Raw genomic sequence first — 14,708 nt, 5'->3', positions numbered from 1 at the left:
TCACAATATTTGACTGAGCTGTTTATACTCAATGCTTCCAGGTTCTCACTGTTGAAAGATAATTCTCTCACGGGCCTTGTCTATGTGATTTGGAATGTTCCTGGCTGAATGTTGCCAGGAGACTTTTCAATCCCAATGATAATAACAATCAATCAATAGCTTTGACCAATCCCAGAGGTTTGTAAGACCATGGGTTTAATTATAATTAGTCAAAGACTCAGCTGATGCAAAAGGTTAGTACAGTTTATTCAGCTAACGTTCTAAAGTCAAGAATACAAAGACATCCATTTTATAGCTGTGCACATACTTCCACACAAACAGTAGGTATCTTATGCACATACTGTCCTGCTACCCAGCCGACAAAGATTAGGGGAGGCCGTGAGAATCACTCCCCGTCCTCCCTCAAGATAGGGAGACCCTGGGAAGTACTCTCAGTGGCCCCCAGCCAAGGTCGGCACCGAATCTTGCTCAGACAGTCTGTTTTTAAGATACTAAAGTAGACATATTGTACAGATATATTGTTATACCCTAATTCTGCCTAAAACTACACTCACGGATATATAATTCTACTGACTAAAACCACACACATCATTAAAATAATCTCATGATTCTAATAAATTTCATACAATCATATGGTTTCAGGGTGGAATATTCTAATCATTCATTTAAACATATAAATCCCATTAACAATCCACCCTTAATGACTAAATAATACACACTGATTCCTCAAATACTACATAGAGACATAAATGGTATCCAAGAATAATTCAAACCAATACATGTATGTACAGCCGATATTCAGCAATGACTGTTATAGGCCTACATCCAATCATAACGCTTCCTGTTAGGATTTTTATTACAATCTTCATTAAAAAAACATTCTTAAACATCAAAAACAGTCTCATCCAACATGGCCTCCTCGTAGTTAAAAGAAACGGAGCCATCTCCTAGGCCTGTAGGCCTGTATTCGTCATCCCACTGGCCAGAGCTCGGAATCTGTCCGTATCTCACCATCTGTTGCATCATTGATCTCTCCAGAGTCCTGGTTATCAAACCTCTCATACACGAGACCAAACAACATCCACACAGAACCAAAACACTCATACAGGTGAAAGTTGCCCACAACACAGTGATTATGACATTTTTCCATTTCCCAAACACACTGTCAAACCAATTTGTTAGAGCATTATCCACCCGAGAGTTCTCTGCTAATTCGTGAGCTAATGTGGTTAAACCAGCCAGGGCCCTGGTCACTGATCCGTCTGGAGCTGTGTTATTAAAAAATCAACGTACAGCAATGACAATGTTATTAAAAATCAAACGTACAGCAATGAACCCCAATCATTCTATATTTACACTTTTCTGCCAATTAACATATCGAGAGTCAGTCTATTTTACCAGGTCATGAGGGAGGTGGCGGATAATTGGTCAGAGAATCCCTTTACTGCATCCCCAGTATCATTCACGAATCTCTGTTGATTATAATAGATGTCATTAATCCAATCCACATTTTTATTTATTGTCAACCACCAAAAGAACGTAGTGGTAAAGTCTTCACCTATTTGATTCATAGCTTTGTATTAATCGGTAACTTCCCTGAGGATGCCAATAGCATCCATCTAGACTCCCATCCTGGTCAAAACTCCTCCTATGCCTACTTTAGCCTCCTATAACTGGCCTCTGATGACTAACTCAAACTGGTTGGACCAATAACCCCGGGGCGCAAGTTCCTGACCACCCTTTCTGGTAGTTTCTGTCGTATGCGTTCCTTTGCTGGTACGAGCCCACCCTACATCAGTTATAGGTGCTGTTAGGTTAAGAATTTTCTCCTGTACTTCCAAACCTAAGTCAGTCACATTAACGATTACCTTTCAGCCATTAAAATCATCTAAGTTCTCAGTGCCATTATTGTATCTATAACACTGGTACTCATCAGGAGTTAACCTGAACCGAGGTGGGTTGGCCGAGTACTTCAATCTGGCCAACCCAATCCCTGTAAAGTTATCTGCTTTCCTAGGGAATTGTTTAATGTTTACCTTAAATCCTACATCTTGATCTTCTTTGACTCCTTATTCTGTAAGTCACTCGTCCTTGATGGTCAGTGTATTATATAGTTGATCTTTTACTTCTTATCAAAGACAATGGCATCATATAATTAGTACCGGAAGGTGGTGGATCTGGATGTATCAGAAAGGTTACCAACACTATGATGCAGCTCAGAGCCCCTACTCTTCCCAAAAACCGCCAACCCTCTCCTGCCCTTAGTCGGTCTGCTAGGTACCACCCCATACTCACACTTCTAGGATCACCCACAGTGATGAACGGTCGGAATAGGAATTCTTTGTGTAAGGAGGTAATCCCCGGACCCTGTTGGTACTCGGTTCTTCTCCTAACTCTGTGTGTGATCAGCAGTGCTTATATGTGTACATACCCTTTTGCAGTGGGTAATGCGGACCCAAGTGACTCTCTCAGCTATTCTAATGGCAAAGGCGGTGGTTTAACAGAACCTGGTATGGGCCTTCCCAACGGGGCTGCTTCCAGTCTATTCTCCTCTGGGACTGGATTCACCCCCCGTCTCCTGGTTGGATTGAGTGAATCACCTTCTCCTGTAATTCACCTGTTGGGCACAAAATCTTGGACATACAGGTTTGGTTAACAAACAGTCTTCTCATGTGTTCTGCTAGTATATCTCCAACTTCTATGTCTATCTGTTCTGGTCCCTAACTCTGGCCTTCTATTTGTTTTACCTGATTAGCTAAACTGTCATCCATTATTTAAAGAAATAGATCCTAGTAACCCAACTCTAGGGATAATATCTTGACCTAATATCTTGACCTATCTTGATCGTCCGGGGGGGGGGGAATCGAACTCCTGACCTTTTCACTTTCAGTTAGATCACTGCTCTATAGCTGGAATTCCTCTGGTGCCACTGCCAACCAGCCTTAGTCTTCTTATAAAGGCACTATTTTATGTGGACTCAGTGCTGTATAGCTCCTCCCCTCCCCCCAGACCCTTGTCCGAACTGGGTCCTTTGCTAAGGGAAGCCTGTGTCCAGCTGCCCTCTGTCCGGGGCTGCTACCTCACCTGGCCCACATGGAGCCTTCTGTCCTCTCTTCCAGAGGAGGACCATCACCTGGGCTGAACTTCCTGGCTCAACTTCCTGGCCTCCTTCAATTACCTCTATTCTGCCCTGGTTGGACAGTTTGAGTCGGTGTCAGTCGGGGACCCCCTGTTTGACGACTTCAGCAGAGATGCTTCAATGCCACCATGGAGTTGGCTGTGTTTGTGGAGCATGTGGGCCTGCTGCGCTCCCTGGGGGTAACACTGGAACAGGTGAGAGGGAGGCTGGTTAATTAACATGCTGGACTGAAATAATTGAGAGTACTCTCAATTACAGGGTAATTGAGAGTACAGGGTACATTTCTGTGTAAACGGCCAGTAGATAGAGCACTGTGGTTCTTGTCACTTTCTGCAAAATTGTGCGATTTGACAAAGTGTCTAAATCATGTGACATAAAGATAGGCTAAATGAACCCCTCTCTGTGTTCCTCCTAGCTGGCCATCCCTATGGAAAGGTTCACGTCGCCCCCAGAGGATTCTCTCCCACTGATACTCTACTTCCGTGCGCTGGTGACGGGGACACTGTGGCAGTGCTGGTGTCGTGTGCTCTACGTGGTGGCTCTGTCCCACCTCAGACCCACATGATGACAATTGACTGGACTGTGTTGCTTTGCAGTACCTAGAAATGTCATACTGCTCAACAGGGCTAGGCAATTTGAGGGTAATTGAGAATCGCTCTGTACTTTGGATATTAACTCTTTTGTACACCCCTCTGAAAGGCTTTCCCACCCTTCTCCAGTAGGTTGAAACAGCACGTCACAGCCTCCTGAGGAAGACTCACTACTACCTGACTGATGAGGTACACACTCGTACTCACTCTCCTTCCCCTGGGTCTTCCAGCTCTTCACTCCTCTCACCTTCCCCTGGGCCTTCTTATCCTCCTGCCACTCCTCCCCTCTCCCCTGATGGTCTTTCCTAACATCTGTCCTGTCCGGATTAGGTGTTGAGGAGCCACCTGCTGCTGTTCAGTCTGCCCCAGAAAGACTCTGAGCTGGGCTTCGTCACTGACGATCATCTGCCTCCCATCTGGCAATGTAGACTGGAGAGTGTTCTAGGGACCCAGGAGGTTAGCAAAAGCAAGGGGGAATGAGGACAGAGATTAGGGGGGGCAAATCATGGTTTTCATTTGAGGTCTGTGGTCATGCCAAGGGTCCAAGCTCCAGGAGGGTTTACTGAAAACACTGAGCGAGGATAAAGACATGCTGTAAAAGGGCCTGGATGTGTCTGTCAAAATGATCAGTAAAGATCCTTTAGTATGTTTATGTAACTTCAGCACTGTTGGAGTATTACATTTGTCTTTAATCTTTGTTGTCATACAGCATTAAACAAAAAAAAATAAAAATGGATCTACTTACAGATGAATACGCAGTAATGGTTTTGGTCCGCTGCCACAGCAGAGCATGTCATGTTCAATGTGGCCTTTTGTAAATCAAAACTAGGGTCAAATTATGTAAATATGTTACTGAATATGAGATGATAATTAAGCTGGCTCCTGTTCTACTTAAATGTCACATCAGCCCAAAAAACAATGAAACACTTACACTCCAATTTAAATAATGCTTAATGTAAAATCTCACAAACTTTTACCAGTGTGGCCCCCATTACTTTTCATTGAAGCTACTTAACTAGTGCCTGTCTAAAATCTAATTTGTAAAGTGCCCACAAGGAATGTCAAACAAAGTGATGTTTGTCTCTTCCCCGCTGTGCTAGTTTAGATAAAAGTTTGGTTTCAAAGACCACTTGCCTGTTCCATAAGATATGAAAAGGTTTCCTTCTGTCCTTTTCTCTTATTTGTCTAGTTTTTATTGAACCTTTATTGAACTAGGCATGCTGGGCCAATTGTGCGCCGTCCTATGGGACTCCCAATCACATCCATTGTGTGATCACATCACATCCATTGTTGTGATACAGCCTGGAATCAAACCAGGGTCTGTAGTGACGCCTCTAGCACTGAGCTGCAGTGCCTTAGACCGTGCGCCACTCGGGAGTCTACACGTGTCCATGTGCCACTCTCACCCCTCACCTTGTGATTGGGAACATTGTTCTGTGTAGGGTGCTGTCTTTCAGATGGGACGTCAAACGGGTGTCCTGACTCTCTGTGGTCACTAAAGATCCTATGGCACTTATCGTAAGAGTGGGGTTGTTAACCCCGGTGTCCTGGCTAAATTCCCAATCTGGCCCTCATACCATCATGGCCACCTATCATCCCCAGTTTCTAATTGGCTGATTCATCCCCCCCTTCTCTTCTATAACTATTCCCTAGGTCGTTGTTGTAAATGAGAATGTGTTTTCAGTCAACTTACCTAGTAAAATAAGGGTTCAATAAAAATAATAAATAAATAGTAAATTCCTTCCTACCAAATGTTCCCAAAAGAGTTGTATTGTTCTGTGTTTTGTACACCACACAATGAACAGTCTATGAGAATCTCTGTTTCTTTTCCAGTCAATTTCTTTCAATTATGCATACAGTTTTATTTGACATTGATTGCTTACAGTGCAGGTTTTCACACTCAACAAGTTGAATGTCAGGCTGGTGCCTTGGTGAATAGCATCCATTTCACTCTCTCTCTTTCGCTCTTTCTCGCTCTCTCTGTTTGTAACTAATTCTTCCCTAAAGAACAGTCATTGGTTGGTTAGTTTTCAATGTTAGCTTCCTCAGGAATGCTGTCTTTGTGGTTTGCCAGTATGGGAAGACAATGGACCCTCCTGTGGGCTTGTCTAATACTGATCATATGGTTCCCTCCACATCTGGTATGCATTGTTACTCAAGCAGGGTTCCCTGAGGTTTCACACCGGTTCCCATATGAAAGCAGGCCATGTACAGTACATAAATATTAAATGGCGCCAGGTTCATCATGGCTATATTATTGTAGGCTGTTTAACACTGTGGTACAAACATGTTGATGACATAGCTTCCAAGACCTAACTTTCCAAGAGGAAAATTTCACACCTGATTTGTTTCCCTGGTCAAATGCCTGGTGTACTGTATGTGTTCTCCATGACCTTCTCATCTATTTACCACGCACAATGGAGAGCTGATTATTATTATTATTACTTTTTTTGTCTCTGGGGAAATCAATGTTGGGGCGGCAGGTAGCCTAGTGGTTAGCGCTTTGGACTAGTAACCGAAGGGTTACAAGATCGAGAAGATCCCCGAGCTGACAAGGTAAAGATCTGTCGATCTGCCCCTGAACAAGGCAGTTAACCCACTGTTCCAAGGCTGTCATTGAAAAAAAAGTGTTCTTAACTGACTTGCCTAGTTAAATAAAGGTAAAATAAAAAATGTTGTAACGTATTAGCAACAATTATTAAAACACCTAAATAAGTCCAGAAGATTGACTATCACAAGTGTCTCTCTCAAAGGATGTTATGATAATTAGGATCAAATAACATAACAGATGTTTTCTCTCTTAAACACTATTCTTTCTCTCCTTCCTGCTGCTATAACTTTGTTCAAGAGAGTCTGACAGTGTTCCCTGGGACAGACTACAGACAGGTCTCTGTAGACACAGAGCTTGAGCACACTGCTATTGTAACATTCCTCCAGAAAGGAGTCTCACCTGATTGGCCTCCTCTGTTTCCTCCTGAAGCTTGAATATGATCCATTAAACTATCTGCAGCACTTGGTCAAATCTCATTCCAGTTGGCCACTCATCAACTACTTCATAGGAAGCTTAGTCTGTCAAGAATTTTTACTGAAATCAGAAGTTGACAGAAATGGGGTGGAATGGCGTTAGGCCTATTTCTACAGGCAGATTGTTTTTTCCAACTCACCACACACCTTGCAATCTCAGTTCAGTTAGAATGCTTTTAAATCCTCAGCAACTTGTATGATTTTGTGCGCAGTTGATATAGAGCAGAAACCAATTCTTAAGAGTTGCTGTAGCTTCTGTAGGAAAATAGGGCATACTTCCATTGAATGAAGTGGGCTCCGTGCAAATTGCTCCATTCCACTACAGTTGTAGACAGTATAATGATTATTTACATGGAGTTGTCATGCGTCCGCCATCACTCAGCTGCAAACTTCAATGTAAAAACGTCTCATATCCTGTGAGTAATTTTGTATGTTTCTGTCAAACAACCTTATATTCAACTCAGTTAACCTTTTTCAAAGAGTGTTGTGTTATGACTTACTGTGCCATAGTAGAATTATCTCTCAGAAGTTTGGGTGCCATCTGGAATAGCTGCTGGGCATGTCGGCTGTTTCAGACAGATAGAGCTAACTCTGTCAGTGGGATGGTGCAGCCTTTGGCCAATGTGCAGCAGGCTGTGTTCCAACAGGCATAATCTCTGGTCTAAGAGTGTGTTTCGAACAGGAGTGGGTAAAATATGGTCTGTCTCTAGATAGTGCAACTGTAACAGCTTATGGCCGATATGTATGGACCTTTGACCCCTGGATGATTGATATTCATGACGAACACAACATTGGTCTCATCCATCTCTCTGGTTTTCCCCCATTTTTTTTAGATCCATAAGCCTAAACTGGGTCAATGGAGTGAAGATTCTTAAACCTGATTGTTATAGTGAATTATCTTCAATGGGCAGAATAGCATTTGAACCTCAAGTGGCACGTTGTTGTAAAGTTCATGTTGTCCAGTAGGAGGTGCTGTTTGGTCATCTGAGAACTCCCTAAGGTGGCAGGAACACTGGACCGATTGACCCGGTCCTACAAGAGGACTAGTAAGCCCCAGAATAAGTGGACTAAATTGTTATCACCAGGTCCTAATGTCATTCAGTGGGACTGATTATATTAGTTTGAGGACATGATGCTCTGGCGATGGTGTGGTTTCTCAACACTGCCCACATTGAGTCCAAGTTGTTCTCGTTACAGACAAAAACAAAGACAGGGTAAAATGCATACTTCCCTTTACTATGCTTTTGGCCAAATACAGGCAGGCTTCTGTCTGACTGTTATTCCTATATAAACGGCACCTTACTACAGCAGGTATTGTCATACACCAACATGGTCTATAGAGCATTCCTGTCCACATATGGGAAATGTAAGGGTAGATGTGTGTGTACATGCATGTTTAGTGCTGGGGTTGAGGTCGACGGTGGCCGATGTTGTTCTTTCTTTTACTTTCGGGATGACGTGGTAGGAGAACTCAACTCACAGAGACTGTAAGCCATCTCCTTGTTGTTGAGGTAGATTACTCATTTACAGTGAATTAAATTGAAACAAGCACTGTGATTCAGTTAGTGGCCAGCAATAACTTTCCTTGTCACGCAACTGAGAGAGAGGCGGTGAGAGACAGTATACCACGCTTCTCTACCTCTGGCATATGAGGAATATAGCACCTCTATAAAATTATTCTTAGAGAGCAACATCTATTACAGGTTGCTAACACCTGCTCGATCTTTAAGTCTCGTAAAATGCTATTCCTTCACATTATCATCATCACAGTCATTATCATTATTGTGGTCATTATCACAGTCATTATCATTATCGCGGTCAAGTCGTATCAAGTCATCATTATTATCTGCTAGCTGAGAAAGGAAGCAAGGCCTCCCTTTTCAGGACTATTTAGTCCTTTGTCCCAGGCTAATAGAAATGGTCAAGGTCAGCAATGGAAAAAAATTCAACTATTGATTTTATGTACAATCAGATACTGAGGCAGAAACGCACGAAAACAGAATTACTAGGGACATTGTTTTTTATTAGTTTAAAGTTATAACTGTTCATTAAGGATGTATATACATGCTTTATTGCCTTATACTTTAAAGATGTGGCATTGTGCAAGTGATATTTGACCAACTGGTATTTCAAAAGAGTATGCTATGGTCAAATAACCGTCAATTTCGCAACTACGTCATCTGCACAACACGGGGTCATGTTTAAACCATTAATGACGCAAGTTTCCTGCCAGCATAGGTTGGGCTGGTGTGTGGATGAAAGCTTAGCTGACGTCTTTAAAGCTTCTGAACTAGCAAGACCCGGGACCCAGAGCAGGCAGGCAGAGAGGCAGGCAGGCAGGCAGGCAGGCAGGCAGGCAGACAGACAGACAGGCAGACAGACAGACAGACAGAGAGCTAGCAAAATCCTAATGCCATGATGATAGTCAGTCTGCAGAGTTCTCTCTCTGTAGTTTGGGGTTTGTTAATTATTTATCAGCCAGCTAACGAGGCACTATACTTTCCAAGTAGGGCTGAGAGAGAGTGAGAGGGAGTGGAGGAGCCAGAGCTTGGCATGAAAGGGTTTTTAGTGTCAGATTACAACTTCAAACAACTGGGGGAGAATCAAGTCAATAATAAGAGATGGAATTTTAGCATTTACCACCTTACTCCTCTATCAAATGAATGGTGGGAACTACCTGCAGCACATACAGAGAGGCTAACCTTACCCTGCTGTTCTGTGTCTGTCTGCATTCAGTGATTCAGCCTATGGGTTCCCATTCTCCAACACTGGGGACCTGTTGATGCCATCTCAAATTCTCTGAATTCTAGCATTGCTATTTCACTTGTATAAAGCTACTGCATGAAATAATGCCAAAACAAGGCATACTCTAGGTCACCTCGAGATACAATTGACCTGTCCTCGTATACCTCAGGTATGCAGTGTCTGTCCTGATTGAAGCCCAGTCATTCATCGACACCAAGCCCTTTTGTTTCAATCCATAAATATCCTAATGTTTGGAAATGACGAGTTCTTCGGTGGCTTCCCACCCACAAAATGATTTAAAACACATTTCATGGTGGTGTTTTGATCGAGCTCTCACCGTGGAAATTAGTATATCCCTTCATAAGCTTTTTAAGAAGACTTTGAGAGATGGCTCCTCAGCCTTCTACAGATTATTTAACTTTGACAGTTGGGAGTTTTTACACTAAGATCTTTGAAATAGTTTAGTGTTCATGCATGTATTTCCTAGTTCTCTACCTGTTCATAACACACATGGCTTGAAGTTACCGAGGAGAGACATGGAGCGTCATTTTTTTAGTTTATTTATTTATCTGGGCAAGTCAGTTCAGAAGAAATTCTTATTTACAATGGCAGCCTAACCCCGGTCAAACCTGGACGACGCTGGCCCAATTGTGCACCGCCCTATGGGACTCCCAATCACGGCCGTGATACAGCCTGGAATCGAACCAGGGTGACGCCTCTTGCACTGAGATGCAGTGCCTTAGACCGCTGTGCCACTAGGGAGCCCATTATAAAATGGGCCATTGCATTGATTTTATAAAGACACATCACACCACTAATCCCAGGCTAATGACTAATTAAAGCATTAATGCACATTAACAACCAGATACTAGATAACCTAGACTGACAACATTAGTATCTCACTTTCCCATCACACGTGACAGAGGATGTATCAGGAAACTCCGATTAATTAATGAATCAGTGCCTGCATTGTTTTGCTCTGCACAAGTATCAATCAAGCCATTAAGCCAGTCAATACCCAAGTGGTCATTCGGGACAAAAGATTGCTTATTGGATAATTGTTTAACATCACCCCCCCGGCAGGCAGATCATTTAGGTTAATGAATGGGAAAAGTGCAGTGAGAGATGTAAAGAGCAGTGTTTCTGCCAGTTGAAGGCCCCCTGGGCAACATACATTGATCCTCTGTGTGCTTTGTTTATCAGGGCTGCAGTGGGGAGATCATGCTTTTGGAATTGAAGGACTGAGGGCTCCAATTAGGTCTGCCGACTGGCCTGACACACACAGACCCGAGTGTCTGTGGTAATCACTGACTGACCTGCCTCCTGTGTGTCTGTGGTAATCACCACTGACCTGGTCTGGAACAGAGCTGACTATGGAAATGTCCAGAAAGACAAATCATTTACTGTATATAACACACTACCCTAGGAAAAGTAAATACTGTAATATGTTTATCCTGATAAACAAATGGGCCTTCAACTGATGTTCCTGAAAATCTTCCTTTTGCTACTGGTCATTGTCTTGTTGGCTACCTTAGTTTGTTAATGCAGTCCCATCACCTTCCTCTAGCGCTCTGTCAGATGTCCCATTTGCTCCAATGCCCTTTGCTCAAGATCTGAACAAACAGGACGACCCTTCGCTGGGTCATTACACCCATGCTGTACCGTTTATTTGTATTACTGAGCTGCAAGCTGAGCTGGGAGAGAGTAGTGCACACCGACATGACAGAATGGAGCACTGTGTGCTCCCCGGCCGAACCACGCTGGGAGATCAGCAGCAGCCTCTCCCTAGGTGCCAGCTCAAGGCACATTGTTTCCGGTTATTTATGTCTGCACCATTTGAAATTCCACCTGTGCACCATCCCATGGGAACTGGGATTCTTTATATCACAACGCATGATTGAGTTCACTCTGATGTCCACTAGGAAATGTGATGGACCAGTATAAATACCATTGTTTAATTGTACAGTAGGGGATTTTAGGGACAGAGATCAAAGGTGTTGGGCATGATTTATTGCTTTATAGGGTTTGAGGTGACAGTGCATGATTAATTGGGAAGGCCGAGCAGCACATGCAATACAAAGTGATATTTTGTGTGATCTCTCGTTTTCTATGCTGTCCTCTGCGTACTCTTCTCAAATGTCCAATAGGATAACTTAGATTGGACTGAAGTTAGTGGATTGGACAATTTGAATGCTTTGATAATATTCACAAACTAGCTAGTTTGATTCCACACAGTGAGCAAAGGACAAGAAGATAAGATGTACATATTGTCTTCTTGGGCAGAGATTCAATTAATGTTAAAGTTAAGCATTAAAGTTAAGCATTTGTTCTACATAGCATACATTGTTTCATTGTTTCAACTCCTGAGATGTCCATTACTGTCAGGAGCTGGCTTGTAGCCCGTAACAGAGGGAGATAATGTGGAGATAACAAAAATATATTTATTAAATAAAGTAACAATGGAGTGTGTAGTTAGTAGTGTAAGTGAGTGGATGCGTGCATAGATGGTGATAATGAGGGGTGTTGATTAGGAAACATCATAGACCTCAAGATGGTAAGAGGGTTATGGTCAGTGTAGAGACAATAGGTACTACACCTGACGTACACCTCGAAGTGTTGTAGCGCCCATATGAGTGCTAGCACTTCTTTTGCCACCATGGAGTAGTTCAACTTATAATGGTTAAACTTCTTGTAAAATAAATGAACAGGCCTCTCAACACCGGACACATCTGCTTGCAGCAGGACTGCACCTGCCCCCACATGACTTACATCCACCTGCAAGGTGAATGACAAATCCACTGACTGAGCAACCAGCACCGGAGTTGAGGTAAGCAACTTCTTTGCATTCTCAAAAGCCTGTTGACAGAGAGGAGACCAGATGTTAACCACCTTAGCATTCAGCAAATCTGTCAGGGGTTGACTACGGTAGAGAAGTTCCTGCAGAACCTACAGTAATAACCAATCATTCTCAAGAAACGCATCAGTTCCTTTTTAGTAGTTGGTGGTGTTAAAGCATCAATAGCCACCACTTTAGCCCAAACAGGGTGCACTTCACCCTGCCCAACCATCTTGCCAAGGTACGTAACGGTCGCCTGAGCAAACTCGCATTCAGCCAGATTGATAGTGAGGCGACCCGCAGCCAGGAGATACTAACAAGGCTTGAATACTGGACAGATGCTCCTCCCAAGTATCTGCATAAATCACTACATCGTCCAGATAAACAGTGCACCTGACCAGACTGGAGCCAACCCTATTCACAAGGAGCTGAAAAGTGGCAGGTGCATTACAGACTGAAACTCATAACCGAATACCAGTATAGACCGGAGGGTGTAATAAAGGCAGGTAAAAATTGCTCACAAACTTTGCTGCTCCGACCTGATCAACGCAGTCCTCCATCCGAGTAAGAGGAGATGAATCTGGCTTAGTGACACTGTTTACCTTACGGTAGTCTGTACAAAATATGTTTGTCCCATCCGGTTTACTGACCAAGATACAGGAAGAAGCCCAGCTGGAGAAAGAAGGCTCACTCCAGCATGTACCTAATCTCAGCATCCAGACAATGGAGTTTCTCAGAAGAAGTTCTGTAGAACCACTGACGGATGGGGTCAACATCCCCACAATCAATATCGTGTTCTATTAAGTTGATATGTGTGGGTGTATTAGAAAACAAAACTTGAAAACGAATTAGACCAACAAACTTGTCTTGCCTATGTGCAGGTAGATGAGCGAGAAGGCAATCCAAAACATAGAGTGACTGAATTTTTCAATCTACCCTGCAGTACGCAATCGTCGGGACCAGGGACATCCTCACCATGCATGGACCTAGCATGACAAAAAGAACCCAGTGATGTAGCAGTACCGGCCAAAAGAACAGGCCCCAGAGGAACGTGCATAATAGGGTTTTAGCAGATTTACATGGCACAGTTTGTGTGCTTTCTTCCATTCCGGAGTGGCAACTAGTTTTATTTTTACTGTATATGGACCTTGAAACTTGGTTTGAAAAGGAGAACCAACAATTGGCAGCAGAGCAAGAACCTGGTCACCTGGACTAAAATGACGAGGCTCAGCTCAACGATCAAATATTCTCACCAGTGGCGTATAGGCGTCGCCGGAAATCACACATAAGATAACTGAGGTGTATCGGGAGACTTCCATTGATCCTGGAGCACCACTAGAAGCCCACGTACACTATGCCTGAACACTAGGTAATTTCGACCGAAACCTGCGCCCTCCTGTTAAAACTTCCCTGGCGGCTAACAGTACCCAAGGCAACCCCTCCTCCCAATCCTTATCCATCTCCGTACAATAAGCTATCAACAAAGACTTGTGTTTGATGGAAACGTTCCAGCGCTCCTTGACTGCGCACTTGCCAAATTGTGTCTAATAGTTTGAGAACCTGAGCAATTAGATTAGAGGTGAAATTAGAACCTTGGTCACTCTGAATAACCTTAGGGATTACAAACAGGGAGAAACTGAGTCAAAGCTTTTAGCACAGACTTAGTCGTGATAGACCGGAGAGGATAGGCAGCAGGAAACCTAGTGGTCCAACACATTACAGTGAACAGGTAACTACTACCATTCTTGGAGTGATGCAGAGGGCCAACACAGTCAATAATCAGATAATCTAAAGGCTGGCTGAGTACGAGAATAGGAAACAGTGGTACCGGCTTATTTGCTAGATTTGGTTTACCTGTTAATTGACAGGTGTGACAGGTTTTGATGAACGCGGAAACATCCCACTTTAACCTAGGCCAAAATAAATTTTTCAGTATGCGATTGTAGCTTTTCCTCATGCCCAGATGTCCAGCAACATTTTCGTGGGAAGTTTAACACCAACTCACGAAACTTAACTGGCACAACATCCTGACTAATAGACTCCCCACAAAACTACTATGAGGAACCCACTTTCTCATCAGGACATCATCCTGGAGAAAATAGCCATGGGCGACATCTTCCAACTGTTCCACAGGCACAATTTGGTCATGCAACTCTTCTGATGTGTGGTTAGCCTGTTGCACCTTAATTAAATCAGAGTGGGGCACAGATAACATGATCACAAGGAAAGTAGTGACAGATTTCTTTGTAACATCATCGTCAGCCGGCTCAGTGACCAGTCCGCCACGACTCGTGGACAGCGTCACTGTGCACGCAGAGAACACCTCTGGGAAACGCTACGTACTCTCATGGGGAATCCCTACAACCGATAGCAT

General features: G+C 43.4%; 1 long non-coding RNA gene across 1 annotated transcript; it reads right to left on the bottom strand.

Moving 5' to 3' along the window:
- Positions 1-238: 238 nt before the first annotated feature.
- Positions 239-7,350, bottom strand: LOC112261998. The gene is made up of 4 exons (XR_002955265.2): positions 6,680-7,350; positions 4,475-4,538; positions 3,937-4,170; positions 239-3,324 (listed from the first exon to the last, which is right to left on the bottom strand). It is a non-coding gene; the product is annotated as an uncharacterized LOC112261998 (long non-coding RNA).
- Between the last annotated feature and the right edge of the window lie 7,358 nt (positions 7,351-14,708).

The sequence above is a fragment of the Oncorhynchus tshawytscha genome, linkage group LG11 (genome assembly GCF_018296145.1).
Source record: "Oncorhynchus tshawytscha isolate Ot180627B linkage group LG11, Otsh_v2.0, whole genome shotgun sequence".
In the NCBI taxonomy this organism is placed as follows: domain Eukaryota; kingdom Metazoa; phylum Chordata; class Actinopteri; order Salmoniformes; family Salmonidae; genus Oncorhynchus; species Oncorhynchus tshawytscha.
This window is presented reverse-complemented; position numbering and strand designations above follow the sequence as displayed.